Source organism: Asterias amurensis, chromosome 10 (genome assembly GCF_032118995.1).
Source record: "Asterias amurensis chromosome 10, ASM3211899v1".
NCBI lineage: Eukaryota > Metazoa > Echinodermata > Asteroidea > Forcipulatida > Asteriidae > Asterias > Asterias amurensis.
The window spans coordinates 9795229-9811332 of NC_092657.1; the positions used below are offsets into that span (position 1 = coordinate 9795229).

Here is a 16104-nt window from a genome sequence, read left to right on the forward strand (position 1 = left end):
TTGTTCACAAACTTTGAGTTGGAGATTCAAAGTTGGAAAGACTGTAAAGCTACATTCATAATTGCAAGAACAGTAGATCTACGTATTGTCGTCAGATACACTTTTGTTGTGTTTATCCGCCATAATTTCTTATGTTATTTATGTTAATCATGTTACCCCCCCCCCTATAAACATGTTAAAATCAATATTTCAAAAAACACATTTTGTGACTGGTTACATTCAAAATTTTCTATTTGCATGTATGTATATTAAATCAATATTGTTATCAGAAACATTTATTCCTCCTTTGGTCTTTTTACAGCAGTGATCACCTGAGCCTGGATTTCTGGTGTGGTGCTAACATGATGACGCCTCATGATGGTGAGAAGACGCTGCAGATTGTCTTTCATACCGTGAACAACACGACCTGTTCTATTGAACTCAGTGTGGACGAGCTCGCCACCCAGCTCGTTCATGAGTCCAAACCCTACACCAAATCTCCGAAGCTGCTCCACTGCATGGCGTTCCAGGAGGTGCATCTTGGGGGTAATTGAATGACCTGGAAACATCCTCGGTTATGAAGACAAGAAGTCAGTGATACAGGCGTCTGAAATGTAATTACGTAGGACATATTAAATAAAGCTGTGGCATCAGAGGAGCTATAAAATTAAGAAAATAATAAAAATAATAAAACAATTCCCCACATGATTTTATTACATGCCAATTTGATTTAAGTCTTCTGTTGACAAAGCTTTGGCATGATTAAAGGAACACGTTGCCTTGGATCGGTCGAGTTGGTCGTTTTTTGACCGTTTATTATAAAATGCATATGGTTAGAAAGATGATGTAAAAGTAGAATACAATGATCTACACAAATATGCCTCGAAATTGCGTGGTTTTCTTTTTACCTCGTCCAATAACACGGTCGGCCATTTATGGGAGTCAAAATTTTGACCCCCATAAATGGCCGACCGTGATAGTTCGCGATGTAAAAAGAAAACCGTGCAATTTTGAGAGATACTTGTGTGGATCATTATATTCTACTTTTAAAACATCTTTCTAACCATATACATTTCATAACAAACGGTTTCAAACGCTTTTTATAGACCAACTCGTCCGATCCCAGGCAACGTGTTCCTTTAATGGCAAAGTGTACATAGGCGAACTTCATGAATATTTCCATGAAGGTTTCACCAATTGATGAAGCCTCGCGTATTAGGTCGGTGTATCTGACAACTGGGATGGTGTCACATATATCTTTCATCACATTCTTTGGCGTGGCTGTAAGGTCTTTGATGACTTCTATCTAAATTGAAATAAATAAAAACACTCAAAATGTGTTAGTTTGTTTTTAAATAGGCATATTTGGAACAATAAAATACAACTAAATTGAATGTGAACGTACCCTGCAACACTTCTCTACGTGGTTGCTCAACAAGGCCTTCCCATGATACGCCTGCCTTTCTACCCTGTGTCTCTTTAGGGTGTCATCAAGACCGCTGGCGATGGGTCCGGTGCCAAATGGCAGATCTGCAATATTCTGCGTGTGTTCTTGTCAAACAACAATATGACGTACAATATAGGTAAGTAGTTGGGTAATTTGATGTTGAACAAAAACCTGCAGCTGAAATTAAATTTCAAATAGTCTTAAAGGAAAAATGTTTGAATTACCATTTCCTCCAGTTCACATCGGATCTTAAAGGCCTTGTTAGCAATTCCTTTGAATGCTTTCCCGCAATTTTTTGGTCTTGAAAAAATTGCAATAGTAGCTCCTCTTCAAGTTGTTCTAGCTCTTTTTGGTTTTTTGGTCATGACACTGTCGATCTTCTGTTGCCTTTCAAACTCATTGGAGATCTGACAATATAAGCAGCAATAGCGGGCTGTCAAACAAACAATATATTAAAATAAGCAAGCAGCTTGCAATGTGCGTCGTAGTATTACAGAAGGAATGTAAGAAAACAAAATTGAAAGGTTTATTGACCATTGCAGCTGCAGATGCCATAAATCTTGGTGAGAAGTTCGTCGTCTCCAAAGACGAATGTGCGGATTATCTTCTCTCTAAATTCAACATGTTGAAAAGCCAGATTTGTGTGTTAGTTATCCAAATATTTTAATCATTAAGAAAACATTGAAAACCCAATTCAGTTTTATTTTTAATATACCTTTTTAAATCCCCCCCCCCCGTAATTTTAGAAGGCGAATTTGAGATGCGTACTACTGTAATGATTTACATTACCTCCAAGTCTGACGTTGAAGTGATGACACAGGGGTCGAAATTAACTACATTTTCAAGGTAGCCCACAGGGCTAGTAACCCTGAATTTTTACTAGCCCTGAATAAATTTCAGTAGCCCTGGCTGGATTTTTGTTTCCTTCTTTATTGCATTGATTTAATTGCTTTCATATACTAGGCGCCGAGCTAACATTATGTTGACAAAAACCAAACAATGACCATACCCTTTCATTGTAGAAAAGATTAGAATAAAATAATTTTAAAAAACAGTCTATACTCACAAAATTTTTTTTTTTTTGAAGGAGGTTTAACTCCTTCCAAAAAACGCCACATAATGCCGACATCAGACCTGCCAACCTTGTCTTTTATTGTTTGAGTACCACATAGCGCAGCCGCATAAATCAGAAGCCCAGTGCACAGCGGCATAACCCAGAAGCCCAACTACTTGTACTGTTGTCGGCACAATGCTAACAGTCAGTCCGAAAACCGGGAAAAAGAAGAACAAATCGGAGGGGAAAACAAATATAAAAAAATTGGACTTTGAAAAAAAAAAAAACTATAAAAATATTTTCCGGCAAAAATATTCCTCAGACAAAATGTATAGTGGGCAGGGAAAAAAAATCCCTGTGAGGCACGCCCCCGAAATTCCTCAGACTTTATCCCAATGTTGGGCCAACATAGTCTGGTTCCCAGACCCAAAAATCTCCGACTAGGCTCTGTCGAATTTAGGGTCCGGTATCACCCAAAATCACGTGACCAAAAAGGAGGAATTCCTCCTTTTTCGAAGTTATCCGAAATGTTCCGAACGTGTTGTCGTCAACATTCGGACAGTATCGTTGATGGTCGGACATTTCCGGGTGTCTATGGTTGCATTGTAAACAGAATCCATGGAATCATAATGTCAGTCATAATGTCAGTCCTGTTTCTGTCGGCCGTAGATCCAGGAGTTTTTGAAAAAAAGGGTTTTTTTTACCGCGAAATAGTAATAAGCGGTGGTATCCGGCTTGTTGTCTTTCGACGTCTAAGGACGATACCATTACACTGCAGGGGTAAGTTCTAAGGGCTCAGCCTCAGTTGTATTGTTTTCTTTTCTGCTGCTGGTTTTTTGTTATTGTAAATAATTTTTTGAAGTAACAAGGGGAGATTAAAAAAAAAAAAAAATTTCAACTCCATGAGAGGGCACACACCCTGATCATCTTGCATTTTGTATTACCCCTGCGGTATAATGGTATCTATCGTCCAGGTACGTCGAAAGACAACATGGCGGATGCTACCGTTCGTTTATAATTCGGGGTAAAAAACACATTTTTTTACAGTTAAAAATACAATTTTTCAACAGTTTGAAGGTGATTTAGATTCATATGACTCTTGTACATATATTTAATTGTGTCGTGAGTTGTCGGTATTTAGTGCGACCCTTCCGATCAGGTGCAGACATGGTTTCCCTGGAGATGACCCCCGACCCTGACAAGTTGCGTCATGCTCTATTTTTAACCGTGGGTGATACCTGACCTAAGATTTTTAACGAGAGACGTCAAGGAATCTTTGGTCAGGGAACCAGACTAGGGCCAACACTGTTCAGAGCAAAACATTCCTCAAGAAAAATACGGCGATGCCGAACACGTGCGTTGTGTGCACATACATCCATGCATACGGCTATATTTTATGTACTGTACCAGATTGACCAAAACTGGATTGCGCCATTCCCACTCCCTCTGTTACGCATTGGTTTATTCGTTTTCCAGCGGGAGTTAGAATTTAAAATATAATTCTAAGCACAACCTCTTTTTTATCGAAGCGCATAATGATCACTCAGATGCAGGGTGTCTTTGTTTGGTTGTTTTTGCACTTGGGGTCGAACGAATGACAGTTGAAGAAATTGAGAACAAAATTGTCCGTTTGTGTCGCGGACGTTACGTTAGTACAATCAACCGGTTAACCAGGCGATGCGTCGTTTTTGTGTGTGCGTGAGTGTACTGTACGTAATGTAAGTATAGTTATTTACTGCAGGCAACATGATGAGACTCAGGACTTACCCTTCTTGTTATGACAGCGCTAGCGGGAGGGTGATCTGATATCAAAATATTTATTATCGCCCGATAACGAAATAAAAACAAGAGAAAATTCTACAACTTATTGTTAACACAGAAATATTTATGTTTGTTAAGATGTGAATTTGCTTTATTTTTCCACTAGCCCGCCGGGCTACTAAAACTGGGGGAAACGGTAGCCCGGCTGTCAAACTGGTAGTCCCGGGCTAGCGGGCTACCGGCAATTTCGACCCCTGCTGTCGGACTGTCATTTGTTTCTTTATTGGAACCAGTGTAAAATTGTAATAAACAAGAATAAAACATACATTTAGTTATAAAGCATAACGTGAAGGAAGCCTTAAAATATAAACAAAACTGTGATAGAATGGGTAAAGTCACAAAAAAGACCCTAAATCCATGCTGAAATACCAAACATGAGATTTGCCCAGTTTCCGGACAAACATTGAACGTAAAGTGCCTTCGCGCACATGGTAAAAAAGTACATGTAAGGCGCACATGTAGCCGATTTTGGCAAGAACAGTTTTAAGGAAAGTAAACTAGCCTGAAAACAGTAATAAATCGAGCGAGCTAGACAAGGAATGATTTATAATAAGACAAACTGAAAAACTTACAGATTGTGCTTGATCCAAGGGAAAAAACAGGGATATTGGGGCTCAAAACTGCAGAATTAGACGAAGGCTCTATAGTGAGAAAATGATACATGCGAGTAAGAATAATGAACGCTTGAGGGCGCTATCTACAAAGGCGAGAGGCCTATTTAGTTCTCGGGGCAAGACAGACAGAGTAGTCTCTTGAAAGACAACTTACACGGTTGTCTTCAGCCCATGCTCCTTCCATCCAACAAGGCTACTGGGGTAAATGGAAAAGTCACTGTAGATGTCCCCTTTGTGTTTGTGAAGGATCTCCCTGCGATGATCCTTCCAGGGGTCGAAATTAACTACATTTTCAAGGTAGCCCACAGGGCTAGTAACCCTGAATTTTTACTAGCCCTGAATAAATTTCAGTAGCCCTGGCTGGATTTTTGTTTCCTTCTTTATTGCATTGATTTAATTGCTTTCATATACTAGGCGCCGAGCTAACATTATGTTGACAAAAACCAAACAATGACCATACCCTTTCATTGTAGAAAAGATTAGAATAAAATAATTTTAAAAAACAGTCTATACTCACAAAATTTTTTTTTTTTTGAAGGAGGTTTAACTCCTTCCAAAAAACGCCACATAATGCCGACATCAGACCTGCCAACCTTGTCTTTTATTGTTTGAGTACCACATAGCGCAGCCGCATAAATCAGAAGCCCAGTGCACAGCGGCATAACCCAGAAGCCCAACTACTTGTACTGTTGTCGGCACAATGCTAACAGTCAGTCCGAAAACCGGGAAAAAGAAGAACAAATCGGAGGGGAAAACAAATATAAAAAAATTGGACTTTGAAAAAAAAAAAAACTATAAAAATATTTTCCGGCAAAAATATTCCTCAGACAAAATGTATAGTGGGCAGGGAAAAAAAATCCCTGTGAGGCACGCCCCCGAAATTCCTCAGACTTTATCCCAATGTTGGGCCAACATAGTCTGGTTCCCAGACCCAAAAATCTCCGACTAGGCTCTGTCGAATTTAGGGTCCGGTATCACCCAAAATCACGTGACCAAAAAGGAGGAATTCCTCCTTTTTCGAAGTTATCCGAAATGTTCCGAACGTGTTGTCGTCAACATTCGGACAGTATCGTTGATGGTCGGACATTTCCGGGTGTCTATGGTTGCATTGTAAACAGAATCCATGGAATCATAATGTCAGTCATAATGTCAGTCCTGTTTCTGTCGGCCGTAGATCCAGGAGTTTTTGAAAAAAAGGGTTTTTTTTACCGCGAAATAGTAATAAGCGGTGGTATCCGGCTTGTTGTCTTTCGACGTCTAAGGACGATACCATTACACTGCAGGGGTAAGTTCTAAGGGCTCAGCCTCAGTTGTATTGTTTTCTTTTCTGCTGCTGGTTTTTTGTTATTGTAAATAATTTTTTGAAGTAACAAGGGGAGATTAAAAAAAAAAAAAAATTTCAACTCCATGAGAGGGCACACACCCTGATCATCTTGCATTTTGTATTACCCCTGCGGTATAATGGTATCTATCGTCCAGGTACGTCGAAAGACAACATGGCGGATGCTACCGTTCGTTTATAATTCGGGGTAAAAAACACATTTTTTTACAGTTAAAAATACAATTTTTCAACAGTTTGAAGGTGATTTAGATTCATATGACTCTTGTACATATATTTAATTGTGTCGTGAGTTGTCGGTATTTAGTGCGACCCTTCCGATCAGGTGCAGACATGGTTTCCCTGGAGATGACCCCCGACCCTGACAAGTTGCGTCATGCTCTATTTTTAACCGTGGGTGATACCTGACCTAAGATTTTTAACGAGAGACGTCAAGGAATCTTTGGTCAGGGAACCAGACTAGGGCCAACACTGTTCAGAGCAAAACATTCCTCAAGAAAAATACGGCGATGCCGAACACGTGCGTTGTGTGCACATACATCCATGCATACGGCTATATTTTATGTACTGTACCAGATTGACCAAAACTGGATTGCGCCATTCCCACTCCCTCTGTTACGCATTGGTTTATTCGTTTTCCAGCGGGAGTTAGAATTTAAAATATAATTCTAAGCACAACCTCTTTTTTATCGAAGCGCATAATGATCACTCAGATGCAGGGTGTCTTTGTTTGGTTGTTTTTGCACTTGGGGTCGAACGAATGACAGTTGAAGAAATTGAGAACAAAATTGTCCGTTTGTGTCGCGGACGTTACGTTAGTACAATCAACCGGTTAACCAGGCGATGCGTCGTTTTTGTGTGTGCGTGAGTGTACTGTACGTAATGTAAGTATAGTTATTTACTGCAGGCAACATGATGAGACTCAGGACTTACCCTTCTTGTTATGACAGCGCTAGCGGGAGGGTGATCTGATATCAAAATATTTATTATCGCCCGATAACGAAATAAAAACAAGAGAAAATTCTACAACTTATTGTTAACACAGAAATATTTATGTTTGTTAAGATGTGAATTTGCTTTATTTTTCCACTAGCCCGCCGGGCTACTAAAACTGGGGGAAACGGTAGCCCGGCTGTCAAACTGGTAGTCCCGGGCTAGCGGGCTACCGGCAATTTCGACCCCTGCTGTCGGACTGTCATTTGTTTCTTTATTGGAACCAGTGTAAAATTGTAATAAACAAGAATAAAACATACATTTAGTTATAAAGCATAACGTGAAGGAAGCCTTAAAATATAAACAAAACTGTGATAGAATGGGTAAAGTCACAAAAAAGACCCTAAATCCATGCTGAAATACCAAACATGAGATTTGCCCAGTTTCCGGACAAACATTGAACGTAAAGTGCCTTCGCGCACATGGTAAAAAAGTACATGTAAGGCGCACATGTAGCCGATTTTGGCAAGAACAGTTTTAAGGAAAGTAAACTAGCCTGAAAACAGTAATAAATCGAGCGAGCTAGACAAGGAATGATTTATAATAAGACAAACTGAAAAACTTACAGATTGTGCTTGATCCAAGGGAAAAAACAGGGATATTGGGGCTCAAAACTGCAGAATTAGACGAAGGCTCTATAGTGAGAAAATGATACATGCGAGTAAGAATAATGAACGCTTGAGGGCGCTATCTACAAAGGCGAGAGGCCTATTTAGTTCTCGGGGCAAGACAGACAGAGTAGTCTCTTGAAAGACAACTTACACGGTTGTCTTCAGCCCATGCTCCTTCCATCCAACAAGGCTACTGGGGTAAATGGAAAAGTCACTGTAGATGTCCCCTTTGTGTTTGTGAAGGATCTCCCTGCGATGATCCTTTCAGGGGTCGAAATTGCCGGTAGCCCGCTAGCCCGGGACTACCAGTTTGACAGCCGGGCTACCGTTTCCCCCAGTTTTAGTAGCCCGGCGGGCTAGTGGAAAAATAAAGCAAATTCACATCTTAACAAACATAAATATTTCTGTGTTAACAATAAGTTGTAGAATTTTCTCTTGTTTTTATTTCGTTATCGGGCGATAATAAATATTTTGATATCAGATCACCCTCCCGCTAGCGCTGTCATAACAAGAAGGGTAAGTCCTGAGTCTCATCATGTTGCCTGCAGTAAATAACTATACTTACATTACGTACAGTACACTCACGCACACACAAAAACGACGCATCGCCTGGTTAACCGGTTGATTGTACTAACGTAACGTCCGCGACACAAACGGACAATTTTGTTCTCAATTTCTTCAACTGTCATTCGTTCGACCCCAAGTGCAAAAACAACCAAACAAAGACACCCTGCATCTGAGTGATCATTATGCGCTTCGATAAAAAAGAGGTTGTGCTTAGAATTATATTTTAAATTCTAACTCCCGCTGGAAAACGAATAAACCAATGCGTAACAGAGGGAGTGGGAATGGCGCAATCCAGTTTTGGTCAATCTGGTACAGTACATAAAATATAGCCGTATGCATGGATGTATGTGCACACAACGCACGTGTTCGGCATCGCCGTATTTTTCTTGAGGAATGTTTTGCTCTGAACAGTGTTGGCCCTAGTCTGGTTCCCTGACCAAAGATTCCTTGACGTCTCTCGTTAAAAATCTTAGGTCAGGTATCACCCACGGTTAAAAATAGAGCATGACGCAACTTGTCAGGGTCGGGGGTCATCTCCAGGGAAACCATGTCTGCACCTGATCGGAAGGGTCGCACTAAATACCGACAACTCACGACACAATTAAATATATGTACAAGAGTCATATGAATCTAAATCACCTTCAAACTGTTGAAAAATTGTATTTTTAACTGTAAAAAAATGTGTTTTTTACCCCGAATTATAAACGAACGGTAGCATCCGCCATGTTGTCTTTCGACGTACCTGGACGATAGATACCATTATACCGCAGGGGTAATACAAAATGCAAGATGATCAGGGTGTGTGCCCTCTCATGGAGTTGAAATTTTTTTTTTTTTTTAATCTCCCCTTGTTACTTCAAAAAATTATTTACAATAACAAAAAACCAGCAGCAGAAAAGAAAACAATACAACTGAGGCTGAGCCCTTAGAACTTACCCCTGCAGTGTAATGGTATCGTCCTTAGACGTCGAAAGACAACAAGCCGGATACCACCGCTTATTACTATTTCGCGGTAAAAAAAACCCTTTTTTTCAAAAACTCCTGGATCTACGGCCGACAGAAACAGGACTGACATTATGACTGACATTATGATTCCATGGATTCTGTTTACAATGCAACCATAGACACCCGGAAATGTCCGACCATCAACGATACTGTCCGAATGTTGACGACAACACGTTCGGAACATTTCGGATAACTTCGAAAAAGGAGGAATTCCTCCTTTTTGGTCACGTGATTTTGGGTGATACCGGACCCTAAATTCGACAGAGCCTAGTCGGAGATTTTTGGGTCTGGGAACCAGACTATGTTGGCCCAACATTGGGATAAAGTCTGAGGAATTTCGGGGGCGTGCCTCACAGGGATTTTTTTTCCCTGCCCACTATACATTTTGTCTGAGGAATATTTTTGCCGGAAAATATTTTTATAGTTTTTTTTTTTTTCAAAGTCCAATTTTTTTATATTTGTTTTCCCCTCCGATTTGTTCTTCTTTTTCCCGGTTTTCGGACTGACTGTTAGCATTGTGCCGACAACAGTACAAGTAGTTGGGCTTCTGGGTTATGCCGCTGTGCACTGGGCTTCTGATTTATGCGGCTGCGCTATGTGGTACTCAAACAATAAAAGACAAGGTTGGCAGGTCTGATGTCGGCATTATGTGGCGTTTTTTGGAAGGAGTTAAACCTCCTTCAAAAAAAAAAAAATTTTGTGAGTATAGACTGTTTTTTAAAATTATTTTATTCTAATCTTTTCTACAATGAAAGGGTATGGTCATTGTTTGGTTTTTGTCAACATAATGTTAGCTCGGCGCCTAGTATATGAAAGCAATTAAATCAATGCAATAAAGAAGGAAACAAAAATCCAGCCAGGGCTACTGAAATTTATTCAGGGCTAGTAAAAATTCAGGGTTACTAGCCCTGTGGGCTACCTTGAAAATGTAGTTAATTTCGACCCCTGGACAGTGGAATAGTGTTTAGCCTCTGACTAATTTCGTCACCTACTCGACTTAGTGAGGTCAGAAGACTGTCGTTTCCGCATCTATCGCTCTGATGTCACTGTCACTCCAGGTGTACCAATACATCTGCAAAGGCATCAGTACAAATCATAAAAGATTATCTTTTTAGAACTGTTGAACTATTTACAAGCAATGGTAGTTTCTGAATTGCTTTATTTGATGCATACAATTTGAAAAAAAAATTCAATTATTGAAAAGGAAATGTCATCCACCTTCGCATTTTGCGGATCTGCTCCCAGGCAAGCTGACAATCTCTCATCATTGCTAAAGCACGATCAGGTGTAAAGCTTTTGTTGTCAGATGGCTGATTTGTGGACACGTGATTGTTGGTAGTGGTCTCTGCACTTTGACGTTTAAGTTGAACACAAGCGGACTGGGAAAATGATAACATTGATTTATTGATGATTTACTTTTAGTTACTGACATTTAAAGTCAAACTTGAACAAAGTATGAATATACTTTTTTGAATGTACTTACCCTACCAGGAGTTTTCAGTTTTGCAGTTCCATGAACCTTCAGCTTGTGCCATGTTCACCTGTCTGCTGCAGCTTCATTTTGGGGTTGAATTGGAGTCCCTCTTACATGCTGTGAAGCAACTTTTTCCAGAAGTTTGGCTGCCTTTATGATTTCTGACTCCTCAGATGAGGGTAGAGGTTCACAGGGTGCATAACACAACTTGCAATGGCAGTCGGCTTTTTTTTGAGGGGCATTCATGCGATAGCATTTTCTCTAATTTCCCTAAAAAGCCACATTTCGAGCAAGCTATTGTCAATGTGCTCAATTGAAAGCGTTGAACTCTTGGGCATGGTGATACATTTGTGAAATGTACTGGCTGCCTACACACTGGACATGGTACAGAGCTACATCAAGGCGTACATGTTTGTTTATGTTTAAGGTTAGTACACTAGGGGAGGGATTTTGGGAAATTGATTAACCTAATGTCAAGAAATAACAAAGTGCAACGAAATAATCACAAATGAAACACATATGGATGCGTTTACTTTCAATTAAACCAAAATGGTGCAAGTCATCGTTTGATTGTTCATATTTCATTACATTTCGAATATTACTGCTGTCTATTTGAGCTCGCCGGCTGTACACTGTGTGAGTCTTTATATAGGTCGCACAATGTAAAACTAGCCAATAATAAAGTTTGATTGTACAAGGTCAACGAGCACAATGTTATGGAGTACATTCTTAACATTTATTCCAATAATATAGATATCTATATTAAAAAAGACATGTCTATTAACAATAGAGATATCTGTTGTATTATTAGAGATATCTCTAATATTAATAGGGATAGCTATATTAATAGAGATATCAAAGCTCTAGGTATAAATTGCTGCAAGTGTAGCGTTGTGTACAGGGGAGGGTTGAAGTGGCTGGGCAGGGTCACAATACGAATCACTGTGGCAAACCACCCATCCAAAGTTAAAACGAATCTTAGTGTGATTTGTGAAATCGTAGTAACCCTTTGTCTGTCCTTTTTCTGTTTCGGCTTTATTTTTCAATCCCATCCAGTGATTTCCAGTTTATATCCAGTCGGTTTATTTTGTTCCCGTTCAGTTGATTAATTTCCTGTCCTGTATCGTTTTCAAGTTCCTTTTTCCCCTCATCAGCACCGTTCTTTTTTTCCCCACATCCCTGTCCCACCGTGTGCCTCTTCCCTATTCCGTCCCATATGTACCCCACGCCTCTGCGCCTCCCGTTCCCGCGATCCGGTGCATTGGCATTGTTCCTTGCCTGACGTTGTTTGCCCACAACTCATTGTAAGAAGATACGACTTCGTATGTTATGATTATAAGTCAAGCTTTATTCCAGATAATGAGAGTTGACTGGTACATGCGGGCGGCCATGTTATAAGGTGATACAATGCATTATGGGAAGTAAACACTAGACTTGAGTCAGTCTGCTTTTGGCATACTGCTACACTCATATTTTTCAGTTTCACGCGGGTCCCTTGTGTGGTTCTTTCATGTTTCAGGGTCTTGATCCCCCCGTTTAATATTTTCCTGTTCCATGTCCCATATCATGATAGTCCCTGTTCATTTTTTTTTAAAAATCCCTACCCAAGCCATGTTAATTTTCCCCGTCATTTTATTTTTGGCGTTCCCCCGCCCGTCTCCCATTACACAGACGTACCACTTTGTGCCCCTTCCTCCTGTCCCCATCCTAATTGTAATTCGTACTTCCTTCCCTATATCCCACCCGTGAATTGTTCTGTGCACTTATTCCGGCCCATACCCTTCCCCGTTCCGCGCGAGTCCCGTCACTCAGTCGGTTCTCCGGAGTCGTGTATTTTTCTCTGTTTAATTTGTTTTTCTTTTTCCCCCTTCCGTATTATTTTCCCAGCCCTTGTACTATGTTCCCTTAATTTTTGGCCGTTCCCCGCCCCCTTCGAACAGACGTACCACACTACGTGCCCCTTTCTCCTCCCTGTCCCACAACGTGCTCTAATAACCCCCACCAGCCTTCGTCCTGTTGTCGTGCCTAGCTTGATCCCATGCATTGTTCTTTACTGTATGTACGCGCGAAGTTACTGGACGGTCGCGCTATGACTGTGAAATCACAAAGGACGCCTGCACTCATCCACAAAGATATACATACACACTCGCGCTTTGACTGACGGGTACCCCAAACCCAGATGCATCATTAAAGCAGGGTGCGGGCACCACTTAACGTGGAAACAACATGGTGGCGCCCATGCGATTTAAGCGTTATAATATATATATATACTTCTATTGTTAATGGGATACCTGTATTAACCATAGAGACATCTCTATATCTCTATTTACAATAGAGATATCACATTAGAAATAGAGATATCTCTATTAACAATAGAGATATCTCTTTTAACAGCCGGATCAGGTCATGGAGACCATGCTGAGACTAGTCATTTTTAGCTAAGGGGTCATCTTTTAACGGATAGGTATTAGCATTATGTCGTTCTTCGTCGCGCGTCTTTCACTCACACACAATTTTGGCTTGTCAACAACATCTATGGTGTTCCATAGACGACACTTTACGTTGCCATCGCAGTTTCTGAGTTTTTTGCGCATCGGCACATTTTACTCGGATTATTGCTGGATCGATTGCTGTCACGGTTTCATTTCACAACATGTGCCGGAGCAAAGAAGTATTTGAACGTCTGGGTCTGCACAGTTTGTTCTTATTCTAATTCTTTATTTGGCCATTAAACAGTTTCAAATACACTTTGTAAAATAAATAATATAAATACAAAAGTAAATACAAAGCAAGACAAACAGTAAGGGCGCATGAAATTACATAACAAACCCTAATGTGATGGGCAGGATCAACAAAAGTCTAACTTTGTAGCACTGTAGCTCAAAAGCCTTTTTCAAAGGAACACGTTGCCTTGGATCGTACGAGTTGGTCAAAACAAAAGCGTTTGTAACCGTTTTGTTTTATAATGCATATGGTTGGAAAGATGTTTAAAAAGTAGAATACAATGATCCACACAAGTTTGCCTTTGAATTGCGTGGTTTTCCTTCTAGTGTGCGAACTAACATGGTCGGCCATTTATGGGAGTCGAAATTTTGACCACCATAAATGGCCGACGTGTTAGTCGACGAGGTAAAAGGAAAACCACGCAATTTCGAGGCATGTTTGTGTGGATCTTTGTATTCTACTTTTACAACATCTTTCTACCAATATGCATTTTATGAAAAACAGTTACAAACGCTTTTCAAAGACCAACTCGACCGATCCAAGGCAACGTGTTCCTTTAATCCAGTCCCATAGGGAGGCAAACACACTATATTAACTTTTTGGAAAAATAATAAAAATTTATTTTAAATAAGCATAAAAATCTGATTACACAACCAAAACTTAGAATAACACAACCAACAAACACCAGAAATATGACAAGCAAATAAATAAATCAATAAATAGTTTTTGAAAAAAGTACTACTAAATAAATGAATCAATAACTAGAAAAGTTCATGAAAAAAAGGTATAAGCAACAAATACCACCACTTTATGGGTGGATAAACAATAAATAGAAAAATTGATAAAATGACAACACAGACAACGAAAAGTTAGTGAACGATCTCCTTTTCCAACATAAAGTCCCTCGTGCCGTGTTCAAATAAAAACCGGTTTGAGCCAAGAGACATATCAACGAGTCATCTGCCTTTAAATTCGAATCGGCATCCAACTTAATATTGTAGTGCCCTTGGCCCCCTTACACATCTTTAAAGATGGTAACGTCTTTGTAACACCATAACATCATGTCGGACAGCGACAGTAAAGAGCTGATAATAAGTCGTGCCGAGGCTGCCCTCAGAGACCAACGCCTTCCGGCACCGAGGCAGCTAGCTGTATGATGATGTCCGTATTTTTGTAGGCGACCAGCTGAGACAGAGAGGAGGTCAAAGCGAAGAAGTAAGTGTCGTGTTTCAGGTCCCCTAACCCTACTACTTTTTCAATTGTCATTAAGCTAACTGCGTACGTCAATCTACAAAGAAAGCGTAATAATTATTATAATTCCTTTTTCGAGTGCAAGCCGCTCTGGGTAGACGCTAGGACATTTATATGTCTCAAACTAACTGTAAGTTGGCACTGATAGTTGGAACAACCAGACAAAGATCAACGTGTTCATTTTGGGTAGACGCTAGGACATTTATATTTTTGGAGAATATAAATGCACTTTTGGATTTGTTTTCGGTGATAAATTAACCGTGGTTGATTACGTATGATCTTCCTAATACCTTAGTCCCCACCTTCATTGTTATTTTGCCCCGCCCCCCCCTCCTAATGAAAATTTCTAGTTACTCAAAGAGGATGCCTACGATTTGCTCTTTACACGTGGCAAATAATTATGTAACCTATTTATTAATTTCATTCCTGTACAGCTGAAGCAAAAGTGATTACAATATAAATTGATAAACCCCTCAGCCCTTAATATAGCTAACAAAAGATATGTTATACCATGTTCCTATATCTGACCTTGACCCTAGACCGTCTGGCCCCAAAACTACATGTACATTCAACAGTGACGCACGGGCCCTTCTGCGCTCCCCAGAAAGTAATCAATATTTAGAAAGTTACCGCAAAATTTTCGCAAGGTTTTGCCAACGTACTTACCTGACAACCTTGCCGACCATGGCCGAATCACCTGAAGAGTAAACCTACACGAGGAAGCAAACAACGAGGGAAACGGGATCCGTCACCGAACCAATTCCCCAAGGCGACTGTTGGGGTGCAAGATGGCTGCCAGTCTTGTCATGGTCCATGTGAACTCCAAGCTGGATAAAATTATCGCTACTCTGGAGACCATGGGTGCTAGACTGTCCACCCTTGAAGTCAACCTCCAGGATACGGATCATCGTGTCAATGCCAACATCAAGGACATTAACAACCTGAAAACATCTCTGGAAATGCTTGAGAAGCAACTAATGAATCTCCTCACAGCCACTAACAGCAGGTTCGACGGTCACCATAGTGATACGCACAAGGTTGGTAACCAGCTAGACGATCTTCAAAACCGGAACAGGAGAAATAACATCGTCATCCATGTTGTCCCAGAGAGATCTTAGAAAGATCAAAAGTCCTGCGAGGGGTTTGTGGCGGGCTTTTTAGCTTTCCACATGAAGCTGGAGGGAGGTGAAGAAGTTGAAATCGAACGGGCACTCCGGGAAACCAT

The 16104-nt window shown here is 40.4% G+C and overlaps 1 pseudogene; it reads right to left on the bottom strand.

Annotated features, from left to right (window-relative positions):
- Nucleotides 1–275: 275 nt before the first annotated feature.
- Nucleotides 276–15565, bottom strand: LOC139942635 (uncharacterized; annotated as a pseudogene).
- Nucleotides 15566–16104: the final 539 nt, after the last annotated feature.